Consider the following 25,981-nt stretch of genomic DNA (forward strand, 5'->3'; position numbering starts at 1 on the left):
ATCTACAGTCATTAGAGAAGGATTTTTATAATTAATTATATTCGAATATTAAAATGAAAGCCTACTTGTCTCTCTCTTTCTGAAGGCCTGCCTCTCAAAAGAATGACAAGAAAAAAAAGTGCGATGTTATCCTCAGTTTCTATCTATGGCCTTGATATTTTCCTTGTCTGCCGTCAATCATCAAAGCAATTTCTTCTCAGAAATCTGCTACCACGGTCGAGTGCACGCTGTTCCACACGGCTGCCGCGAGTGGGACTGGACTCAATGGCACGGAGGGAGGGGCTTTCCTCTTTCTGTTAAATGTGATTCCAATATTACTCTCCTGATTGGACCACTGCTACTTGTCTTCTGTGCATACAGCTCCACTCCCATTAATAACATGAATTTAAAGTTTATAAGAAATCCTGAATTCCTCCAAGCAGCAGTTGGGTTTTTGGAAGCAAACAGAGATCATTAGATCTGGCTCCAGTTGTGTTGTTTGTTATGAGTTTGAGTTCAGATCGTCCTTGAGCAATGCAAATGGTGATTGTGTGTCTGCTAACCAAAAAGTTGGGAGGGTTGACTTCATCTAGAGGTGCCTCAGAAGAAAGGCCTGGTCTAATTCTGAAATTCAGTCACTGAAAGCCCTGTGGAGTACACGCTACTCAAAGTGAAACACAAGGTATCATAAGTTGAATTCCACCCCATGACAGCTAGTTTGTTTGGAAAGGACTTACGCAAATTCCTTTACTTTTTGGACTAATCTAATCATCTAAAGGGTAAGATCTCTAAATTAACGCCCAGCTCTTCGGTTCTATAATTTGGTCCAAGTAAGGACCCTGCCGAGGATGCCACTACAAACCCTGCTGCAGTGTTCCCCTAGAAGAGATCCTGCCTCCTGGGAGATGGCTGGGGATGCTACTCCCGCAAGGGGAGGTGGGAGGTCTTCCTTGGCGCCTGTACTCTACACTAAAACATTCACAAAGGGACTAGGGTTGAAGGTGAGTTTCCAGTTGCTTAACCTAACTACTTCATCATTTCCTTTGCTTTAAATAAAACACTTTTTTCCTCTGCTATGGTCAATTTACGAGGAGCTCTGGTGGTGTCCTGGTTATGCGCTGGGCGGCGAACTGCAAGGTCGTCAGTTCGAAACCACCAGTTCAAAACCAGTTGATCTCAGGAGAAAGACGGAATTTTCTACTCCCAGAGAGTTACAGTCTTGGAAGAAGAAGAGGAAAAAAAAAAAAGGGCCACAGTCTTGGAAAGCCAATGGGCAGTTTTACCCTGTCATATACGGTCACTGTAAGTCAGCAGTGACTTGATGACAGCGAGTTATTTTGTTTCTAAGAAGGTATTTCCAGATTTGGAAGTAGAAGCGGCGAGATATCTTTTTCATAGGGTATACTTGTATAAAGTTACAGTTCTATACTGAAAATATTGAGATTCCACGAGATAAAACATTGTCTTGCTGTTAGAAAATTTTGAGCTAGTGAGGCTGGTTTTTGGAAGGCATGTACATTTTTTACATTGGGCAAATAATGAGATCAAATTCAAAGATTCCTTTAATAGTCTGTATCCTAGATTAAATAATGAGCTTATAATACTCTTGCAACTTTTTAAAACAGATACTGAAAGGAAAAAAATTTAGATCGATACTACTGAATTTATACATATAGAAGTTGAAATGATGGGTCAGTCAGGGTGCGATGTAGTACCGATGAAGAACACAGTTTTCCCCCAGATCCTGGATGCTTCTTCCCCCCAACTACCATGATCCGAATTCTACATTGCAGGACTGGATAGGGCAGAGGTTGTACACTGGTGCATATGGGAGCTGGAGGCACAGGGAATCCAGGGTGGACGATACCTTCAGGACGAGGGGTGTGAGGGGCGATGCTGGGAGAGTAGAGGGGGAGTGGGTTGGAAAGGGGGAACTGATTACAAGGATCCACCTCTTCCAGGGGAGATGGACGGCAGAGAAGGGGGGGAAGGGAGACTCCGGATAGGGCAAGGTATGACAAAATAACAATCTATAAATTTTCAAGGGCTCGTCCCACCTGGGGTACCAAAAAAAAAATTATCAAGGGCTCATGAGGGAGAGGGGAGCGGGGAGAGAGGGGGAAAAAAAAGAGTACCTGATGCAAAGGGCTTAAGTGGACAGCAAATGCTTTGAAAATGATTAGGGAAAAGAATGTACGGATGTGCTTTATACAATTGATGTATGTATATGTATGGATTGTGATAAGAGTTGTATGAGCCCCTAATAAAATGTTTTTTTTTTAAAAAGAAAAGAAAAAAAAGAAGTTGAAATGGAGAATGTTTTGTTGTGTATATTTTTGTCGCAATTAAAAAAATAATTACATGAATAACAATGAGCACAAGGAAGAAGAAAATGTTCCAAATTGATGTGGTAATGATTGTACAACTCTTTTTGATATGAATGAACTATTGAACTTCATGACATGCCAATAGAACTGTTAAGAAAGAAAATGAATAAAAAATTTAAAATATTTAAGGTTCAACTTTATGTTCTTAAAAATCATTGCTATTTTCTTACATCTTGATTCTTCAGTTAACTAACCTTTAAGGTGTCCCTGAAGCTCACTCAGACCGTCCCTAGGTTCCTCCCTCTCCAGTCTACTTAGTCGATCAGTGAATCTGGTTAAAAATTCTAACTAAGTTAGAAATAATAATTCACTATCAGTGTCTAGATTAAAACAAGAATTAGGAAATTCAGTGGAAAGGCCTTAAAAAAACAAATCATCCAAGCCTGATGGCTCGCCATGTTTCTTAACAGCCCCACCATGAAGAACTCTCGTCTGGGGGCACAAAGAATAATCTATCCATCATTACTATGGCTGACATTATTGACTACGAGGGCTATGTACCAAGCATTAGAAAATATTCCAAGTATCCCATTTAAAAGATGAAAAAACTGAGGAGCAGAAGATTAAAGAAACTTTCCCCATGGCCACATTGGCTAATGGTCAGGCTGGGATTCAAACGCATAATGCTGTTTATGACTCTCCTACAGCAGCTGCCGGGAGCCCGGTCCTGCAGTGGTTCCACTGTGGGCGGCTAACCGCAAGGTCAGCAGTTCTGAAACGTCAGCCACTCTGTGAGAGAAAGAGAGGGCTTTCCAGCAAAGAGTTCCAGTCTCAGAAACCCACAGGGGCAGTTCTAGCTGTCCTCTGGGTCACTGGGAGTTGGCATTGACGTGATGGCAGTGAGTTTTGGAGGCACTGGCTGCCAAGTCTCTCTAGGCCTCTCTATATTTCTCATGGGCGCCCCCTGAGGATGGGGTGAGGAAGATGCCCAGCCGCCAGCATCTTTTTGTAGATCTGATGTAGGGTTTCTGCTGGATGGGGATTGGGAGAGTCCTCCTGAGGACCGAGGGGTGGACGTGCACTCTGTCCGTGTCCTCCAACCTCTATGGGACAAATGCACTGTCCCTTAAGTGAATATTTGGGCACCTTCATGGAAGACCATGAGTGTACTTTATAGAGTTTGGACCTTTTTTAAAAAAAATTTGAAAAGTCATCATTTCCCAACTCCTAAAATCGGTGCCTACGTAGCCCTCACTGGAGTCTGTGCGGCCTGAACTCAGATTCAATCACCTTCTCTACGCCCGGAGGCACAGAGACGGATGTTGAAGTCACTCATCAAAGGCCTACCAGTTTCGGAGGGAAAAATGACTGCCTTCATGGAGAAAGCTGGTTGGAGTGCAGGGGCTATTCAGGGTGAATTCACGTGGAGGCTGCCAGTGAGTTTACAGGAAGACACTGACACGGCTTGCCCCAGATGTTTGATGACGTACTTTCATCACCCGTACTTCCAGGGTCTTACTAGAGCATCCTTTTCCCAGTCTACCACAATGGATTTGTATTTTAGCAGAACCCTTCTGGAGTGAATTCTCCAATATATTCCCACTCATAGTGACTCTACATAGTTTCTGAGGCGGTAAATCTATGGGTGCAGACAGCCTCATCTTTCTCCCAAGGAGTGGCTAGTGGACTTGAAATACGAACCTTGAGGTGAGCAATCCAACACTTACCTGTCAGCACCACTGGGTTTTAAGAAAGAATCTGCAATGGTTAAGGGTTATGTCAACTACTTTCATTTGTGTAGTTACACATGAACAGGAGTTGGCTTTCTGAAGGGGGGTGGGGTGGTCTGGTGAGGCCGGGGGTGTTTGTGCCATTCCAAGAATAGGAAATGTAATGTGCAGAAGAGTTGCATATGGATGTTCCAGAAACACTGAGTCATCTCATGGAGGACTGGGGGGCATGGGAGAGAGATGGTGCTGGAACCTGCCCAAATTGTCTGACCTACTGCTCAGAAGAGCCCTGCTCCTTTGTACTTAAGGGTGTCAGTGAAAAGCGGCTCCGACGCCTTGGAAAATATTCCCTACCCATCCCCAATGAACAGCCACTTCAGTGAAAATGTACCAATCTGTGTTGGTTCTACAAATGCATTTTTCCTATTTAACAATATTCATCTAACTTCTAGATTCATCAGACAGATTGCTAATATTAGTGATGTTATTAAAACAGATAAAAGTTTTTCTTTAATAGAGGTCAAATCTAAATAGAAGTCAGACCAAAACATGACACGGTATCTGGAATAAGCTCTATAGCTATCATTTATAATATGCATGACAGGGCATTTTAAAAAGACTGTGGAGTGGATTGTGATGATCATTTCAAGCCTTGAGGAGATAACCAATCTTCTTGTGATAATCTAGGACACAGGTTACCTACCAAACTCTGGCCTGCAGCCCCCTTTTCACACCGCCCTGGAATTAAAGCGCTTGCACTACAGCCCACATTCCAGGATAAAGGCTAGGTAACTGTTTCTGCAGCCCCCTGGGTTGTTCCAGTGCCTCCCAGGGGTCCCGTTTGCCACCTGGGGAAACAATGGGCTAGAAAAGGAAAGCCCACTTTCGCATCCAGATATTCCTCGTTGCTGGGATGGCTTGAATACTGATTAGGTGCTGTAAGGTAGTTAGACACTGTCGGGCCGGCTGGAATTCTCGGTGACCCGAAGCACAACAGAAGAACACACTGCCCGGTGCTGCCCCAGCCTGACAACTCTTACGGTGGAGCCGCAGTGTCATCCATTTCACCAGGAGCTGTCTCTCTCTCGCCACGGGCCCACTCTTTTGTCCTGTACGGCACACAACCTTAAGGCTTCGAAATGTGTGTGTATAAAGAGACTGTCAAGGAAAGATTGCAATGATCATGGCCGCTCTATATAAAGGGCCAAAATCCCATCCAAGGTAAGTCCCTCATGTTTGCGCTTGATAGCCTGAGATGAGCGGGGTCATGAAAAGTTGATGTTGGGGGGAGGGGGGGGAAGAAAAGTTGATGTTACTGGTAGAAGATATAAGGGTACTTCAAAAAACTGTGGGAAAATGGAATTGAAAGAGAATGGAATTTTCCCACAAGCTTTTGGAAGCCCCTCCTGACCCTACTCCTGAAGCTTCAAAAACTGATTACACTCAGTTCAATTTGAGGCAGTTTGGTCAGAAATTGTATCATAATATATTTTTAAAGGAAAATCTGAATTGTTACCTATTATGAATAACTGTATGGAAAAATAGTGTAAAGGGAGACGTACAGTTCTCTGGGAGATTCCGGAAAAGTTAGAGAAATGTACATAGGCAAGTTTTTTAAAAAAATAATAAGATGAGGTAATTCTCAGCTCACAGAATATTTTAAAAGTTCCTAAGAAAATGTAATGAAGGCACACTAGATGCACACATAGGATAAGATATGTAAAAATGAGTAGTACTTTACATATTCAAAATAAGCTAAGCACTCAATATTTGCTTAGCCAAAAATGTGGATACAGCTATATTTAATGGCTGCAGGGAACAGACAGAGGTGATGAGGTGGTCTATGAAAGCTGCCTCCTTGTCCATTCCCTTATAGGCAGGCAGACAGTAGTATCTAAAACATATACATTAGAAAAAGCAGTAAAATGCTTTAGAAAAATGGAAGTAAAGACAAGGAAAGCAACCTTAAAATAGGATTTAAGTTACCTGTTTTTCTAGAACTGACCTGGAAACACTGACAGTTACAGTCCTTTGAGAATGTTCTCAATTTTCTCTGCAGTATCAGGTATAGAACGCATATTGCAAGTCTCAACTAGGTTGCTCTCTCTGGGAAGTGTGTATGAGCTGGGGGATAGCATCTTAGAGAGCACACCTGCATAACCGTGCTGTTCATGGTGGGTGCTGTGAACAGAGTCCCTACCGCCTCACAGCTAGGAGCAGGGGGTTACGGGTGTGATAGTTGTTAGGTGTGGTCACCGATGCCCAGCAGAAAGAAACACGGTTTGGTCCTGTTTCATCTTCACCAGCCTCATGATGTTTGAGCCACTATTTCAATCCATCTCCTCAAGGGTCCTCTACTTTACCAAACATGACGTCCTTCTCCAGGGACTGCTCTCTCCTGATAATATGTCAAAAATATGGGCGAAGAGTCTCGTCATCCTCAATGTTAAGGAGCAAATGTGGCTGGCACTTCTTCCAAAACAGATCGACTTTCAATACCCTTCACTAGCACGTAATTTACATGTAGCAATTCTTCTTTGGTCTTCCTTATTCAGGGTGCAACCTTCCCATGGTGGAGGTCAAGGGCAGTAGATCATAAAACAGAAAAGACCTGAATCGCATAATTGGGACATTCACACAAGCAAAACACTAGTGCCTGCTTTGTTTAAATTATTCTTGTTAGGTTCCTATTGAAAGTGCCCCAGGAAGTATCCTAATTTGATTAGATTATTTCCATTTTTTGCATCCATACAACAAGGCTGCAATAATAATCGTAATAGAAATTTCCCTGGGTGGTTTGTTACCCAATGACTAAGCTAAAGGCTGGCGGTCTGGAACAAGCCCGTGGCACCAGAGAGGAAGACGGACAGACTGCTGGCACACAGGTGACAGCCAGGAAAACCCTTAAAACAATTTGTCTCTGCAACACTCGGGCCACCACCAGTCAGAAAGGACTTGGTGACAAGGGGTTTGTGGCTTTGGTTTAACTCCTCCGAGAAGATCAACATTTGATTCTGTCAGGCAGCTAGAACTTCGCTAATCTATCCCAAGACAGGGTAGACATTTTCCCAGCAGAGCTTAGGCTTGCAAGATAGAGCTGGTTCCACTTCTCCCTCATTCCCACAGCATAACGCCTCAGAGTCCCAGTCTTAGGGCTGAGGTTGTGAACTCCAATCTAACTCACTACAGCAGGGATGATGAGACTTGGGACACAGTATCAAGTGGAACAGACCCTGGAGAATGATATCATATTTGGTAAAGTAAAGGTCAGTGTGTTAGGTAGGGGTCTCTAGAGAAACAAAACCAGGACAAGTGTGATTATATGATTATAAAAGGATAGGTTTATATAGCAAGAAGATTATCACAGCTAATTAGTCCACACAGCAGTACAGAGGGCTTAGTTCAACTCACTTTTGTGTAACAGTTAATATAATGAAGGTCCTTCAAGAGGGCTGCCGGTCCGAGGTCAAGGAAGCAGAAAGCGGAGTCTGCCCTCATGCAAGACAGGCAGAGTGGGCGCACAGGCAGCAGACAGCCAGGTGGGACATCAGCAGTGAGTAGCACAGGAGCTTGGTGAAGCAGGGCCAAAGGGATCTCCCAATCAACAGATGTGTGCATGGCGACACCACCCACCAGCCTCAAGCTGGAGCCACGTCCGCACCAGCCACACCACGCAGCATGTCTCCAAGGAGCCTCAAGCTCTAGCAACACGACCCAAGGGTTGGATGGGCCCACCGGTAGTACAACACACAGATGAGGCAGAGAATTAGCTCAAGTAGCAGCACGCTGGTCTGATCAGCAGGTGGGAGGCCGCCAGCCCCGGAAAGTATTTATCGCAGTCGCCCTCCAATCAAGCTATGACCTAATTAACCTCCATCAACGTTTCTATGGAGGTCTGGTTGGCACAGTTAACCTGTCACAGTCAGTATAAACAGAGGAAGATCCTCAGCAAGCTGGATTGACACAAGGGGCTCAAGCAGCAATCTAAGGATGGAGCAGAACTGGGTAGTCCTTTGATCTATTATGCACAGGGAATAGATGAGTCGGAACGACTCGCTAACACCTGACAAGAATAAGCCCGGTAGGGTGACAAATTGTGGATAACATTAAGAATAAGTATTCCAGAACACTCCGTGGTGCTCGTGCAGAACCTGTATATGGACCAAGAGGCTGCTTTGCCAGACAGCAGAGAAAGATACTGCATGGTTTAAAATGAGAAAAGACGGGTGTCAGGGTTGTATGTTTTCAGTACACTGATTAAGAAACTGGATTATTTGATGAAGAACCAAAAATGGAGGGAGGTTCATTAACAAGCTGAAATGTGCAGGTAACCAGGGTCAGAACAGGGCACTGGACGGCCCCATACATGGATCACCTGTGCTCTCCCCTTCTGTTTGCTCATGTACTCAGAGTATATGAGTTGTGTACACACACACAGGTGACGCGACAAATTCAGAATTAGCCTGCTAACTGTGAGCAAGGTTGGCAGTTCAAACCTACCAGCTGTTCCGTGGGGGAAAGATGAAGCTGTCTGCTCCTGTAAAGATGCTCAATCTCAGAAACCCAATGGAGCAGTCCTACTTGGTCTTACAGAATCATTGTGAGTCAGAGTGGACTCAACAGCAGTGGGTTTTTGTCTATGTACATATGTGTGTCTGTCTTTTTTAGATGTTGGTACATCTATCAGTTGTCTATTTCTCATACTGTGTGGCTTGTGCATGGCTGTGATGCTGAAAGTTATGTCACTGGTATTTCAAATGCCAGCAGGGTCACCCCAAGTGAACAGGTTTCAGCAGAGCTTCCGGAGGAAGAATAGACCGTGGAGAAGGAATAGGCTGTCCACTTTAGAAGAATTCGCCACTGAAACCCCTATGGATAGCATCAAAACACTGTCAGTACTGAACACCTACTGAACAGAAGGAGAGAATTCTCAGAGAGAGCCAGAAGAAAAGCCCTGCAGGTGACAAGGCAGTAAAAATATGGCTGAGGAACATGGCACTATTAATGGATAATACGTGGGTTATTAACTTCTAAATTATGTAGCATCCTGAAAGAGTCAGACACATAAATGGCTTCACCACTACTCCCCAAGAACACTAAAACTATCAGATGATTGGAGGAGGAAGGATAAGAACATGGGAAATATTTGTAAATGCATCTTATTAACTGTGTCTTTGAAATGCTTCTGGTACTTGGGCATATGCCATTTGATTGCATGCTGAATTGAATCGATGTGTACATTTGATATGGAGAAACATGCCATAAAATGATTTTATCAGGTTCTAAAAATTCCCCAATATTCCCATCAAAAGTATTTGGCTGATAACCAAAAGGTGGGTGGTTTGAACCCACCAGATGTGGCCGTTTGCTTCAGCACATTTAGTCTTGGAAATCCTACACATTCATGCGCGTCATAATCACTCTACTCGGTGGGTTTGGGTGAGTTTTGGTATGTCCGTTGGTGATGCCTTTTCTCTCAGGTGCTCTTCACCAGGATAGTCATAGATAAGAGAATGTCTATTGTCTTACCACCTGTAGCTAGCAGTTGTGGAGAGCTGAACTAGAGAGAATTAGTTCAATTACTTCGACCCCGAGTTTAGTTTTATTCGGGTTAAATAGCTAATGGGGTACGGAAGCCCATCCTAGTCACCACAATTTGCTCTTCGATCATTGACATGCAAGAGGTGTTCGAGAATGTCTGGGTTCATAGACAGCAGTCTCTGGGGCACAAGCAGTTACACACTTGATTGCTCCCTGAGAAGGAGCTACGGGCCTGGCAATGTGCTTCAGAAAGTTACCAGTGAGGTTCATGGCTCCCTCTGGAGCAATTCTGCGCTGCGCAAATGGAGGCGCCGTGAGTTGGAATCAACTTGATAAAAAGTAATAGCAACCTAGCAAGGAAAAAGAGGGTAGGGATCAAAAAGAATCAATATTGATCTAACCACATGCGAAATACAACAATCAGAAGGATGGAACAAGAAGCAGAAATAGGGGTGATACTGCTGCTGTTCTAAAAGAGGACCCTCGTCTTCTATCACCTGATAAATGAAACAACCAAACCCTCAGCCTGGGGTCAATCCTGACATGTACTGACTCTGCTTAGGGTTTCTAAGCCTAGGAGCCTGGATATACTTTAATGCTCCGGGCGAGGTTCTGTTTAAAACATTAAAGAACATACATTTCTCTTTCCAAAATCATTTTCCAACAAATCTGTTTTTTGATGTTGGGGTTTCTTGAGAGTACAACGAATGCTTACTGGCTATAAAAAATCCTTTGCATTTCCAACGGTGACCTTGACAAATATATATTCACAGATGTGCAAAATAAGCAAGAGATGACTAGGTGCTCTTCAGTGCTGAGCTTTTGATTACTTTCAATTGACGGGGTTGCTATTCAGAGCCGCACAAGTCTGAAAGCTCAGCTCACAGATTTTTTTGTGTGTGTGGTACAGACGCAGAGAATTCCTGTCCATGGAAAAGAAAACCCAGAAGTCACTGGTTATGGCCTTGTGGAAAATCCAACCATCTTAACATTCCTTTGCTAAAGCGCTTGATTGTCGGTAGTTTAAACAAATAAACAAATCTGACCAGGAAGCAATGCCTTCTCAAAGAGAAGAGTTCATCATAAGCCTTGAATGGAGGAAAGCCTGTGGGAGTGAAACTTTTGGGGCCTTCATCTGATGGGAGGACACCACGAAAAATGAGAGGAAACAGCTTCAAGCGTCAGTTAATAATTGAACGTGAAATATAAGAAGTATGAAGCTACGGAAAGTGGAAGTCATTACAAGTGAATGGAACACAGAAAAAGTGATATTCTGGGTGTTGGTGAGCTGAGATGGACCGGCACTGGCTATTTTGAATTAGGAAGTCATATGGTTTCCTGCGCTAGGGCTGTCACAATCAGGAGGAATGGCATCCCATTCATCATCAAACAGGCCAATGCTGTCTGTGATACGATTAGATCTATTTGAGTTCAGGGATAGCCAATCAATACAACAATTATTCACTTTCTCTGCAATGGATCAAACTTGTGGTCAGAATGCATTGATAATGGCTGGTGACTTGAAAGCAAAAGTTTGAAATAGAGAGAAGGAAGAGCAGATGAAACATATGGTTTTAGGGACAGAAGCCAATCTGGAGGTCACATCATAAGTCCTGCAAGATGAATGACTTGTTCATAGCAAATACATTTTTCAACACTACAAAAGGCGTGGACTTCTCCAGGTGGAGTACACAGAAATCAAATGGACGACATCTGTGGCCTGCTGCTGCAATGGTTACGACTTGGGTTGCAATCCACATGGCCAGCAGTTCCAAACCACCAGCAGCTCTAAAGAAGAAAGACTGGGCAGTCAGTTTGGTTTGGTTTCTGGTAGAAGAGACAACGGCGAAGTTCAGTGTCAGAAGCTGAACCAAGGTCAGGGGCTGGCTGTGGAACAGCCCATCACTTGCTCATATATAAGTTCAGGTTGAAGTTAAAGAGAATGAAAGCAAATCCACAAGAGCAACATCTGACCTTGAGTCTATCCCACCTGAGTTTCGAGAACGTCTCAAGAACAGATTTGAAGCGTTAAACACCCCATGACAGAAGACCTGATGAGCTGTGGGGTGACATCAAGAACATCATACATGAAGAAAACAAGTAAGTCACTACAAAGATAAGAAAGAAAGAAGTCAAAGTGGATGTCAGAAGCTAAGGCCAACAGAAGAAACGAATAAGCCAAAGAGCTGAGCAGAGTGTTTCAAAGGGCAGCTCCAGAATACAAAGCAAAATATGACAAGGAAGAGTGCAAAGACCTATAGTAGTTGTGGTGGTTAGGTGCCCCGTAGTTAGTTCCGACCTATATTATAGCAACCCTATGCAAACAGAACAAAACACTGCCCACTCCTCTGCCAGTCTCACAAGTGTTCCAAGGCTTGAGTCCATTGTTGCAACCACTGTGTCACTCCATCTGGGTGAGCGACTTCCTCTTTTCCCCTGCCCCCCACTTCACCAAACACAGTGTCCTTCCCCATGGGCTAGTCTCTCCTGACAATCTGTCCAAAGTATGTAAGGTGAAACCATTATTGCCTCCAAGGAGCTCTCTAACCGCACTTCCTCCGAGACAGATCTGTGAGTTTTTAGCACTCCTTGCTACTTTCAAGGTTCCTCTCAAGCACCACAATTCAAATGCACCTAGAGTTAGGAACCCCAAAAAGGAGTAACATGCTCAGTATATCTTAAACTGAAAGAATTCAATAACAAATTCAAACATGTAATATTAAAAGATTCTATGGGCAAAACATTGGATGATGCTGGAAGCATCGAAAGAAGATAAAAAAAATAGTCACTGTCTGAAAAATAACTAGACGAGATTCAACCAGATACTTTTGCATCTACGTACAGATACAGATAGCATTTAAGTAAGAACCAGTGATACTGAACGAAGTCCAAGTTGCACTGGAAGCACTGGCCAAAAACAAGGCTCTAGGAATTGACGGACTCTCAAATGAAACATTTCACCAAGCTGATGAAGCACTGGAGGCTCTGACTCATCTATGCCAAGAAATCTGGGAGACAGCTACTTGGCCAACTGACTAGAAGAGATCCACACTTACCCTGATTCCAAAGAAAGGCTCCCAGAAGAATGTGGAAATTATCAAAGAACATCATTAATATCACATGCAAGTAAAATTCTGTTAAACATTATCCAATGACAATTACAGGGATACATTGATAGTTGCCAGAAATTCAGGCTAAATTCAGAAGATACTTAGAACAAAGGTTAGTATTGCTGATGTCAGAAGAATTTTGGATAAAGCCGAGAACACCAGAAAGATATTTGCTTCTGTTTTACTGATTATGCAAAGGCATTCGACTGTGTGGATCATAACAAATATGGAAAGCCTTGAGAAGACTGGGAATTCCAGAACATTTCATGGTGCTTATGCGGAAACTAGGCATGGATCAAGAGACAGTTGCTTGAACAAGGGCACACTGCCCGTTTCAAACTCAAGAATGGTGCGCATCAGGGTTGCATCCTCTCACCACACTTACTCAATCTGTATGCTGAGCCAATGCTGAGCAAGTGATCAGAGAAGCTGGAGTATATGAAGAGTTTGGTTTCAGGGGTGGAAGAAACATTAAAAACATACGATATGCAGGTGGCCCACAAGTCCCGCTGACTGAAAACAAGACTGGAAGCACTTGCTGAAGATCCAGGACTGCAGCTTTCAGTGTGGGTCACAACTCAGTGTGAAATAACCACCCTCTCACAACTGGGCCAATAGAAAGCATCATGATAAATGGAGAAAAGATTGAAGTTGTTGAGGATTTTGTCTTGCTTGGATCTACAACAAATATTCATGGAAGCAACATTCAAGAGATCAGATAAGGCATTGCATTACATAAAGTTGCTGCACACGACCTCTTTCATGTGTGGAAAAGCAAGACTTTACTTTAGGACTCTGGTGTACCTGATCCAAGCAATGCTATTTTCATTTGCCTCATAGTCATGTGAAAGTTAGACAATGCATACCGAAGATCAAAAAAATGATGTATTCGACCTATGGTGTTGGTGAAGAATATTGAAAGCCCTATGGACTATCAAAATAACAAATGAATCTGCCTTGGAATGCTCCTTAAGGACAAAGATGGTGAGACTTCACCCCACGTACTTTGGACATGCTGTCAGGAGAGAACCGTGCTGGGAGAAAGACATCATGCTTGGTGAAGTGGAGGGACCGCCAAAAGAGAAGGCCCTTGGCATGATGGATTGACCCAGCAGCTGCAACAATGGGTTCAAGCATAAGAACCGTCAGGATGTCCCCAGACCAGGTGGCATTTTGTTCCTGGATCCTAGTTTTTGGCCAATGCCTTCAGTGCGCTTGAACTCCGTGCTTCTGCGCCACCAGCTGTTGTTCGCGTGTAACCACTGAGATGGCTGAACGTCAACTCATTCTTTGTGGTCCCACGACTGTAGATTCCTTCTACCTTCGTTTGACGCTTCCTGTATCATCCAAAATTTTGCCCACAGAACCTTTCAATATTGCAAGTTGAGACTTCAATTTTTTGCTCATTCTTTCCGCTTAAGATATGCTGAGCATGTTTTCCCTTTTTGGTTTTATAACTCTAGGTCTTTGCACATTTCATTAATATTTTATTTTGTCTTCTTGAACTGCCCATGAAATTTTCTGTTTAGCTCTTTGACTTTATCATTTCTCGCATTTCCTTTATGATTTCCTATGATGAAGAGCAAGTTTCAGAGTCTCTTCCAACATTCACTTTGATCTTTTCTTTCTTTGCTGTCTTTTAATGGCCTTATTCTTTCTTCATATATGAGGAGTTATGGAAAAAAAAACAGAATTTTTTCCCCAAAGCTATGTATTTAAATTTTTTTACAAAACTACCTTATCACCTTCAGAGTACTCTCCATTACATGTAACACTGTCAAATCTGCGATTCCTTCTTGGAAACATTTTTCAAACTCATCTGTTTGGATGACTGACAGCTCCTCCCTCATTTTTCATGGACCTCTTCTACATCATCAAGTCGCTGTCCTTTCATGTCTGTCTGCCATTCGTGAAAACAAAAAGATGTCACACACAGTGATGTCAGGTGAATCAGGTGCATGGCACGAGAGGCAAGCTGTTTTTTGCCCAAACCTGGCACACTGAGATAGCTGCATGAGCAGGTGCATTGTCATGGTGGCAAAACCAGTCCCCTGTATGCCACAAATCAGGTCTTTTGGTCACACACTATTATGTAATCTTTTCAGAACCTCTAACTAGAAAGTGTGATTAACAGTCTGATCTGGTGGAATGAAATCCAAGTGAGTCAACATTTTCACCAATTTGGGAAGTCCAGAACGAGGTTTTTCATCAATGGACATTTCACCTTTATATATATATATATATATATATATATATATATATATATATATATATATATATATATATATATATATATATATATATATATATAAAACCAGGGCTCTGAAAGCTCTTATAACAATTGTATAAGGATATATCAATTGTATCAAGCACATTTGTACATATGTTGCCATCATCATTTTCAACATATTTTTCTGAGTCCCTGGTATCAGCTCCCCTTTATTCCCTCCCACCCTTGTAAACCCTTGATAAATTATTTTCATATACTACACCATCCGTTGTCTCCCTTGATCCACATTTCTGTTGCTCATCCCCCTTGCTGGGGAGATTATACATCAATCATTGTGATTGGTTCCCCTTTCTCCCCACTTTCTCCTACCCTCATGGTATTGCTACTCCCATTATTGTTTCTAAGGGGTGTGTCTTTCCTGGATTCTGAGTGTCCAGAGCTCTTATCTGTATCAGTGTACATGCTCCGGTCTAGCCAGCCTTGTAAGGTAGAACTGGGGTCATAATAGTGGGGTGGAGGAAGCATTAAAGAACTAGAGGGATGATCTGCGTTTCACTGATGTGCTATCCTGCACCCTGGCTGGCTCATCCTTTCCTTGCATTTCACTTTTTTTGAGATGAGAAAACCACTCACACACTTGAGTTTTTCCCATAGTGCTGTCCTTGTAAGCTGTGTTCAACATCTTAACAGTTTCTGTGGCACTTTTCCCAAGCAGGACAAAATTTCACAGTCGCACACCGTTCTCGGAAAAGCAACCATCACAAAAAAGGAGGTTCAAGCAAAACTGTTATGAAAAAATTCACTGTAACCAGAGAGAACCTTCCCAGGAGACACCACTAGGTGCACCAAGAGCCAGCTGCTGGCTGCTCGCCTAGCGGGGTGGAAAATGCATAACACAAAAGCTCTGCTCAGACCAGCACAGTTCTAGTTTCTTGAAGGGCACCCCCTCCTATGATGTTCTCGATGTCACTCCACAGCTCACCAGGTCTTCTGTCACTAATGTTCAATGAGACATTCTTAAACATCAGGTGGGACATAATTAAGGTAGTACTTTGGCTTCGGTGGATTTATTTTCATTTTCTGGCACTCAATCTGGATTCACTTAGGAGCAACTGATGGTCTGTTTCACAATCAGCCCCTGGCCTCATGTTAGCTGCTGATGTTGAGATTCTCCGCTGTCTCTTCTAACACATGTAGTACATTTGATTTCCTATTCTATCAGAAGAAATCCAAGAGTACCATCACCATCTGTGTTGCCGAAAGAAAAGATAGTTGTGATGACATTGTTGGTCTTGCAAAATTCTATCAAGTGATCTCCAACTTCATTTCTATCACCAAGTCCAAGGTCATGTTTTTCAACTATTTTTCCTTTCTTCCCACCACCTTCAAATTCCAATTACCTGCAGTTACCAATACATCTCGATTGTGTGTTTGATTAATTTCAGGCTGAAGAAGTTGGTAATAGTCTTCAATTTCTTCATCGATAGTTTTAGTGTTTGGTGCGTCATTTTGAATAGTCGTGTTAACTGGATTTCCTTGTATGCATCTCGGTAGTATAGTGCCACAGACAGCAGAGTGAGATTTCAAGATCGATCTTGACCTTGTCTTTACTATTCTTATGACACAATTCCTCTACAATATCGGTATTTGTGAGGTCCACTTAATTTTTGACAACTTGAAATTTTCCTAGATTGCTACTTTGCGTCCTCCAAGTGCTGGTTATTAACTGATGCTTGCCCCTGGTTTCTTCTCGTTTGGAATAGTGCCTTATGAGCACATGACGTTCCTGGAAGCTTTACTGTGTCCACGTCATGATGGGCAGCTCTCCTCTGGAGGACACTGCTTCGTCGTGGTTGGAGTGCCTTCTGACCTGACGGGCTCTTCTTCCAGCACTACATCTGCCAATGCTCGGCAGCTCTGCATAAGGTTTTCAGGAGCTAATTCCCCAGAAATGGACAGCCTGTTCTTTCTTAGTCGGGAAGCTCCATTGAACCTGCTCACCTTGGGTGACCCTGCTGCTGTTTGAAACACCGGTGACATGGCTTCGAGCATCACAGCAACATGCAAGCTACCACAATATGACTAACTGACAGAAAAGTGGTGGTCCATTTCTTTTGTGATTTTTTACATTTATAATTAGTGCAGGCTTATCCTAATGACTGAAATACAGACTCTTATGGAGAAGTGAGACTAAGTTTAAAGATTCAGGGTAAGCGAATTTTACTCATTTAAGCACATCAGATTTCATAATATAAAATACAATGCTAATTCCCAATGGTGAACCTGCGTTAAGCATATTCATAACTTTAATGATCACAACATGCTGCTCATTGTCATCCCTAAATAGAATCAAAAACCTTCATGGGCAACAATGAGTCAAGAAACACTGGATTCATTTTCGTTATTATGCAGTAATTATAGTAGCTACTGTTTAGCTTCCTTGTGATGAAATCATTGGAGAATGTGCTAAGAGTGAAAAATAGAAATAATAGTTATTGATTTTAATGTCAGAGATGAAAGACCTAGGTAAAAATAAAATGTAGCAATTTGCTGACTGTTTTTTGATCATTAAAACTTATTTTGTGGTTTTACTTTCATTTGTACAGTTATAATTTTAGCACTTACTATGAAACAAGCAGCACTTGAAGTACGCACTATTTTAAAACCAATATTGGTGAAAGTAAATATTTTATTGTAGGAATCAACAGAATTTACATTGATTGTTAAAATTAGTTCATTGACTCAGTTTTATGTTAAGGAAGCAGAGGAATGTTCTTTTTGTGGAAAATATGGTATTTGGTAAAAACCTTATATCCCACCATGCGAAAATTTTATAATCTAGTCCATATCATTCCACTTAATTGGCATATCCCACTTTGGCATTCATCATTAACACTATAATCATGTTTTCAAAGAAGTTACATCCTGGGTAAATATGACAGGGACACGTGTGTTAGGAGCCACTGGGTCGGTGCAAGAGCCGGCAGCATTCCGCACGGCTGCACACCGGGCGCGATGCGGTGGAAGAGATCCTGTGAGGGCAACGACAACAGCAACAGTTCTTGTACGTCTTCATGCACTCTTCGTCAGGAATATCTACATCGTGTTGGCGGGAAAATCGATTTGAAAGGACTTCGTACCAGTTTGCCTTTCTTTTCACGGAAGACTCAGATGTATAAATGATGCTGTAGTATGTGATTATGAAAAATTGATCTCTGGTACTCAAAATTTCTAGCATACTTCATTATTTCTAATACTTCTATGACAATGAACTGCTTAATAATCAGTATTTGGCAGTAGTTGTTTTGTTGTGTATTCAAAATTTTTAAATTCTCCTCTTAAGGTATATACTTTGGTAACAACTGGCAGATATCTGTGTATATCTTTATATTTAATTCTGAATCTTGCAAAGCTGGAATAGTTGGATGAAAATATTTCATTATATGATTCCACGTAACCAACATAGGTATTTTTTCAATTATTTGCAGTCTATTGGGTATGTTTTCAGCCTCTCTTTTGGTATTTCTTTTTTGTATCTGGTCTTCAGTAATATTTTCTAATGTATGTAGCATCTGAGAGTGTGATTCCAGGACTGTACTTGCACTTCCCAACAGTATTAAAAAGACACTTTAATACCTGATCTGAGCCTGATTATGTTTTAACTGCCAATTGGTGAGTGGAAGTAGCAAGAGATATGTGGAGTGATGAATCGACCAGTAGGAGAAAAGTTCAACTGCTTCCAGACAACAATTGACTGCCCTGCGCCCTGAAGATTAAGTAAATGCGCACGCAGCACACAGCATGACACATTCATTGCATTCTAGTGTTTTCCATGGCAAGCACTGCCATAGGGCTGGCCTCTGCATTTGGAAAAATACATTGAGCAAACTTCACGTGAAGAGTGAAGCACTTCCTTTTCAATTTCTGCATTGGTGTAACTTTGCAAGCTAGTGGGTGTGATAAACTGCTTCATAGGGTTTCTATCTGTTGGAGACACGTGCAAACCAATGCTAAGCTGGTCTGCGTGGCAAAGATCAGGAGTGCACTCTGCGGACAAGCTGAAATATCAGCGGTACTTATTTCACGGGAATTAGATGATTGAACTTTATCACTCAATACATTATCTATGGAATGGGTTGCCCTTGTCTGTGTTACCATATTTTGAGATCCGACCTGCTAAAATTAGACCACACTGAGCAATAAGTTCAAGTAAAACCCCCAAATTTCTATTCTGTGAAGACTGAAACATTTCACATCTTCTTCAAAAAGCTAATCCACATTCAGTGAGCGTAAAAACAAAACACAGCAACAATGCATTGCAAAATAGCTTCCCAGTATTAACTTTATAATTTAGTATTATGTTTCCAGTTCATGAAATAAGCCAAAATCATTTCTTCCATTTAAATAGGGCAACTTAAAATTCTGTGAATTGAACTGTTTTCATGTTTATCAGTAAAATTCAAGTTGCACCAATTGCTAAATCTAACATTAGCAAATCAAGAGTGGAATTATTTAGGACTATTTAGTTTGCAAACAAAACAGTATACAGTGCCAAATGATGAAGAATAAAGTAGCCACTCTTGGTTATAATTTTCACCATTAGTTTTGCATCTTAGAAATATATTCTGGCTATAGACCCTTGTTTGTTTACCATCCAGAAATCTTCATCATGAATTTTCACATGGTCTGCTGTAATGTGGACAATTACTTGGCCCTCTTCCAATTCAATGATGAACATCAATAAAAGAAAACTTATTCTACAAAGTAGAGTTTTTACTTCTGCTATTTATGGAGATCTGGTGGTGTAGCGAGTTACATATAAGGCTGCTAACCTCAAGGTCAACAGTTCAAAACCATAATCAACTCAATGGCAGTGAGTTTAAATGGACACTGAAGATGCAATAATTTCAGATTCTAAAAGGGTCTCTATGTTATTATTTTTTAGCTACAACAAGGGATGGATGCAGAATTTGGGACAAATTCTGCTATGTTTGTTTGCTACTACTAATTTCAGTACTAGTAATACTAGTACAGGACCCACTACATTTTGTAACCATTAAATTTGAGCACCCAATGGATTCATTGCTCGGTGGTTCTCAACGTTCCTAATGCTGTGATCCTTTCATACAGTTCCGCATGTTTTGGTGACCCCCCCCCCAAACATGAAATTATTTTCATTGCTACTTCATAGCTGTAATTTTGCTACTCTTATGAATTCTTATAATTCGTCCCCCAAAAGGGTTGCTACCCACAGGTTGAGAATCGGTACATTACATCTTGAAAAAGAAGTTTCTCAGACTAACGGCTATTGAGGGGCATGGAGAGTGAGGTAGACATGGAGGATCCACAGCAATGGGTACAAGAAGGAGTGAATGTTCTGAAGTTGATTGTGGTAATGAACGCACAAACCTTAATATTGAATTGTATGACATTGACGATTTCTCGATAAAACTATTTAAAACCATTTAAAAAGAAAAAAGTTACTTTGGGATTATCTTTAGGGAGTCACAAATCCTTTTCATCTTTTGAGAGCTTTCATTTTTGTGTGCCCCTCCTACAGGGTAGCGATAAGTCCCCATCATCTACAGCAGTGGTTCTCAACCTTCCTCAGGCCGCAACCCTTTCATAGTTCCTCATGTTGTGCTGACCCCCCCAACCATAAAATTATTTTTGTTGCTACTTAATAACTGTCATTTTGCTACTGTTATGACCCCTGTGAAAGGGTCATTCGACCCCGCAAAGGGGTCGCGACCCACAGGTTGAGAACTGCTGGTCTAGCTGGCAGTCAGCTTGTTTTGGTTTGGTTTTGCTTGGCTAGTTGTTGCATTTTCATTTTCTCTGGATGGAGACCTATATCCCTTTTAAAATTTGATTCTATTGTAGCAAATAAATTTGAAATAAGTCGTTTGTAACACAACTAACATTTATAGAACAAAATTTACATTCAAATTTGGACAGCAACTCAAAAAATTTCTAGTTCACAATTTGGACGTAAGAACTTGATTTGCAGCATATTATTTGTTCTTTTGGTCTGAGGGCGTGCAGAGTGCTTATAAGGCAGTCAGAAAGAGTATCATCTGCTGCAAGATATTGGTTGGAGGACCCTTCGCAGATCTCCACAAATATTTTTCATCTTCAAACAATAGGTAAAAATGTGCCCAGTCCAGTCACTATCTATCCTTTGATGCTGCGTCTTCGATGAGCATGAGATTCATTCTGACACCAACAGGGGCACGACTAGGCAGGGTCCACTGAACACAGGGATGCTGTGAGGGGAGCCTGACTCAGTGACACCGGCCGGCCACACTGACAACAGCGCCGCAAACAAGTCTCCTACACGCGCTGCGCAGCTTCAGCCAGCTCTGACCTTGAGGGAAAAACATCCGAAACGCCAGGTTCAATCTCTGCATTTCTCTTTTCTTTAAGCTTAGTCCTGTCATATTTCACACCATTGTTATAACTCCCATGATTTCAAGCACGAATTTTAAAAAATCTTTTTTCTAGTTAATTTTATGAGAGGCTTTCTCCAAATTACCCAGTTCACCTGGCAAAGCACAATTCTCAATGTTTGTCTTTTCAAAAAATTACATTTTCAAATGCTTTCACATAAATGAGTAAATTATTTTTAATACTGATCTCATATGCAGCTCTTTCGGTATGAGCATTTGGCTCCGAAGCAAAATGGAACATTTTTCAGGTAATTATTCTGACCATGGTCATTTCATTTATTTGTAAAAATATATGTAGTGCCCTTGAATAATTTTTACATTGTTGTGAGGATTGGCTCTTCCATCCCCAAACTCTGCCAACCCTGGCACTGGAGAATGTCTCCTTGATTTTTCTGCTTTTAGAGGCTGCCTGAGGAGTCCTGGTTTGGTGGTGGTAATAGATGTTCAGTTGCGAGCGGACAGGTGAGCAAATGGCACCTAGCAGCTACTCTAGGAGAAAGTTGTGGCAGTCTCTGCTTCTAAAAAGGTGACAGCCTTAGAGGCGCCATGGGACAGCTCTGCTCTGTCCTGCAGGGTCACTGAGTCGGAACTGGCTGCCAATGGATGTGGTTTGGGTTTAGAGGCCAGCAGCATTTCTTGGCTCACTGCTGCTTTCCATCTTCAGAGTCAGACACGTCAGGCTGAGCTCTGCTCACATTGCTTCATTCTGACCCCTGCTTCCATTGTTTCCTCTCCACCTTTGACTCACTCTTCTGCTGCCCTCTTCCACCTTTAAAGACGTCTGTAAAAATTCGGTTCACCCAGATGAAACCAGGATAATCTTACTATTTAGATGTCAATTGATTAACAACCTTAAATTCATTGGCCACCTTCATTCTTCCTCATCATGCAACATAACATAGTCACAGATGCCTGGGACTAAGACGTAGGCATTTTTGGAAACCATTATTCTGCCTACTACAACCTGTAATTTATTTACTTATTGTTTGGGTATATTAGCTTCATAAAATGAATTTGGCAGTTTTTCTATTCTCAACAACAGTATGTATAGAGATGATTTTATTCCTTGAAGTTCTTATGTAAATCATTTATAAAAATGTCTAGGCTGCTGTATTTTTGAGACTAGATTTGAATCAACTAAATTAATTAATTTTCTAATTATAAGCATAGTCCAATATTCTTTATTGAAAACTATCCACTTCATCCACCTTTTCAAACTCACTGGCATAAAGTCATTATGATATTTTCTTCCTTGAAAACCAAAAACAAAACCATGCTCCCATATGTATAACTAACTATACCTCTGTTTTTTAAATTAATAAATCTTGTTATTGGGGCTCATACAACTCTTATCACAATACCTACATAGATCAATTGAGTAAAGCACCCTTATACATTCGTTGCCCTAATCAGTCTCAAAATTAGCCTTCCCCTTGGGTTCCTGGAATCAGCTCCGTTTCATTTTTTCCCCTCCCCCTCCCTGCCCACTCCCCCTTTCCCCTGCACCCTTAATAGTTTATAAATAATTATTTTCTCTTACACTGCCCAGCGTCTCCCCTCACCCACCTTCCCATTGCCCATCTCCCAGAGAGGAGGTTACACATAGATCCCCAAGATCAGTTCTCCCTTTCTATACCCCATTCCCTCCCAGTGTCACCACTCCTACCGCTGGTCCTGAAGGGTTCATCCATCCTAGATTCCCTGTGTTTCCAGATCCCTACTGCACCGCTGTACATCCACTGGTCTAACCAGGTCTGCGAGGTAGAATTGGGGTCATGATAACTGGGAGGGGAGGAAGTGTTCAAGAACTAGAGAAAGGTTTTGAGTTTCATTGTTGCTACACTGAACCCTGAGTGACTCATCTCCTCCCCACTACCCCCCTGGAAGGGGTGTCCAGCTGTCTACAGATGGGCATTGGGTCCCCATCACGCACTCCCCTCATTCACGATGATATAATTTCCCCCCCCCCTGCCTTTGTTGTTTGAGACTTGGACCCCTCGGCCCTTCATGATCACACATGTTGGTGTGCTGCTTCCATGTGGGCTTTGTTGCTTCTGGGCTAGATGGCCGCTTGTTTACTTTGAAGCCTTTAAGTCCCCAGATGCTATATCTCTCAATAGCTGGGCACCATCAGCCTCTTCACCATACTTGCTTATGCACACACTCATCTTCAGTGTTTATGTGAGGAAGGTAATCACACAATGATGGTTTTTGTTCTTTGCTTTCTGCTACCTGGTCCATTCAACACCTTGTATTCGCTTAGGCTGTGTGCTTCTTCTCTGTGGGCTTTGTTGCTTCCGAGCTAGATGGCTGCTTGTTTGCCTTTAAGACCCCAGACGCTGTATCTTTTTGATAGCCGGGCACCATCAGCTTTCTTCACCACAATTGCTAACACACACGTCTGTCTGTCTTCAGTGATCATGTCGGGAAGGTGGGTATCATGGAATGACCATTTAGCTGGGCAAGGTGCTATTGTATTGAGGAAGTGTGCGTGAGGAGGTCCAATGTCCACCTGCTACCCTACTACTGAACCTATAAATATATGCACATAGGTCTATTTCCCCCATAATCATGAATATATTTACATATGTACATGTCTATATTTAGGCTTCTCTGTATGCCCTTTTCCTCCTACTCCTTTCCTCTATTTCCTTATGCTTTCCTCCCGTCCCACTACCATGTTCAGCCTTCATTCTGGCTTCAGTAATTCCTCTCAGTTACCTTGCCCTTGGTCACTCCCTACCAGTCCTCCCATCCCCTCCCTCCACTGGTTTTGAACCACTCGCTGCTCCCTTGTCCCTGTGTTGGCCAACACCTCCTCCCTTCCTCTACCTCCCACGCTCTCATGACCGTCTGAGACCATTGGTCCCGTTATTTTCTTCTCTCATTGTTTGTCCAGCCTATCTTGTCTAGGTGGACCTGCTGATATAGTAATATGTGCATACAAATGCAGATGTCTTTGACAGCTCCCAAGTGGCACATGGCTTCCACAGCAGCATCACCGACACGCTGACAGGCAAAAAAGCCACTAACATACAAAATTTACAAGGTTAAAAAAAAAAAAGAAAAGACAAAACAAAAAGATAGCAAAAAAAGAAAAAAAATTGCTAGTACTTCAAGGTCTGTTTGTTGGCCTTTAGGAGTGCTTTCCAGATGAAACTTGCATGGTGCCATGTTCTGGCCCCAAAGTCCATCCTTTATATTCCCTCGAGATCTCTTTGCTCTACTCCCCCTGCTGCTCCATTGCACGCCCCATTGTTTGCCTCAGTGTGGTGGGGTCAGCTCAGTCGCACATCCCCCACTGTGTCTCAAGTGCTGTCCTGTGTAGGGCCATGGGTTGGTGCAGGATGTCACATCTTGCAGTGTGGCCAGCTGTATGGTCCTCTGTACGATGGGACCTTCGAGCCGGGCTATCGTCCTGTGGGCTTGGTGGGCCCAGGTGTACTCTACTACGTCCTTTCTCCTTCCTTTGTTTCAGCTTCCTTCTGGGTGTGGTGTGGTAACTATACCTTCATTTTGAATACTCTTATTTGTATTTTCTCTTCCTTTTTCCCAGTCAGTATTCCCAAGTTTTTCTATTTTATCAGCCTATTCAAGTTTTTAACAAAGTGATTTCTGCTCATTGCTCCACTCCTAATTTCCTTAAATTTTTTTGCTTTATAATTTCTTAATATCAAGAGAAGATAATGTTCAGTCATCTTCATAAAATAAATATTTCAAGTTATAATTTCTCCTTTAAGTACAGCTTTAACTAAAGCTCACAGTTTTAATTAGATGGACTCCAAATTTTACTGTGATTTCTGCTTTTGTGGCTTCGCCATTACTTAGAAGGCTGTTCTTAATGAGAAACCCTGGGGATCTAGTAGTGAGGCTGCTAAGTGCAAGGTCAGTAGTTTGAAGCCATTTGCTCTGTGGAAAAAGACAAGACTTTCTACTTCTGTAAAGAGTTGTGGTCTCAGAAAACCACAGGGCGGTAGCAGCCTATCCCTCCGGGGTCACTATGAATTGAAATCAAATGATGGCAGTGAGGTTTTTTTCTTTTCTCTTCTTTTTTGTATTTCTAAATGTAAGTGTGTGGAATAGTAGGCTGCTTATGAGTCTTTAATTGATGGCAGTAATCACATTGTGGTGAGACTGTGATCTGCCTGATATTCCTTAGTGGTAACAGGCTGTTGCCCAGTACATGGTCAGTTGATGTAACGTTCTTTGTAACTGGGCTTACAAAGAAAGGAAATGGTTAGCCTAAGAGACGAGTCGATACTACTCAGGGGGGAAGGGGTGTCTGGGTGTGTAAGTCACAAAGCTACTAACTACTGGTTGTGGGGTTCAAGTTTTTTATTTTCTCAAAAAGTTTTTAATCTGTCTCATCTGTGGGTGATAGGAAGTAATGTATCAGAATTTCCCACCGAGCTGTCCAATTCTTACGTCAATTGTTGCTTTGTTGTATTGAGGTTATACTATTGAATATAAAAAGGTTATATTACTATTATAACTTCCTGGTGAGTGATTACTCATATTATGCAGCAACTCTTGTTTTTCCTAACAATGCTTTCAAATTTATACTCTATTTTGTCACAATATTTATATAATTATGCCAGCTTAACTTAAAAAAATA

At 42.0% G+C, this 25,981-nt stretch overlaps 1 protein-coding gene across 1 annotated transcript in view; it reads right to left on the reverse strand.

Moving 5' to 3' along the window:
- Positions 1–25,981, reverse strand: part of KCNMB4 (potassium calcium-activated channel subfamily M regulatory beta subunit 4) — a 110,157-nt gene that overhangs the window by 55,079 nt on the left and 29,097 nt on the right. The window lies entirely within an intron of this gene.

Source organism: Tenrec ecaudatus, chromosome 6, assembly GCF_050624435.1.
Source record: "Tenrec ecaudatus isolate mTenEca1 chromosome 6, mTenEca1.hap1, whole genome shotgun sequence".
In the NCBI taxonomy this organism is placed as follows: Eukaryota; Metazoa; Chordata; class Mammalia; order Afrosoricida; family Tenrecidae; genus Tenrec; species Tenrec ecaudatus.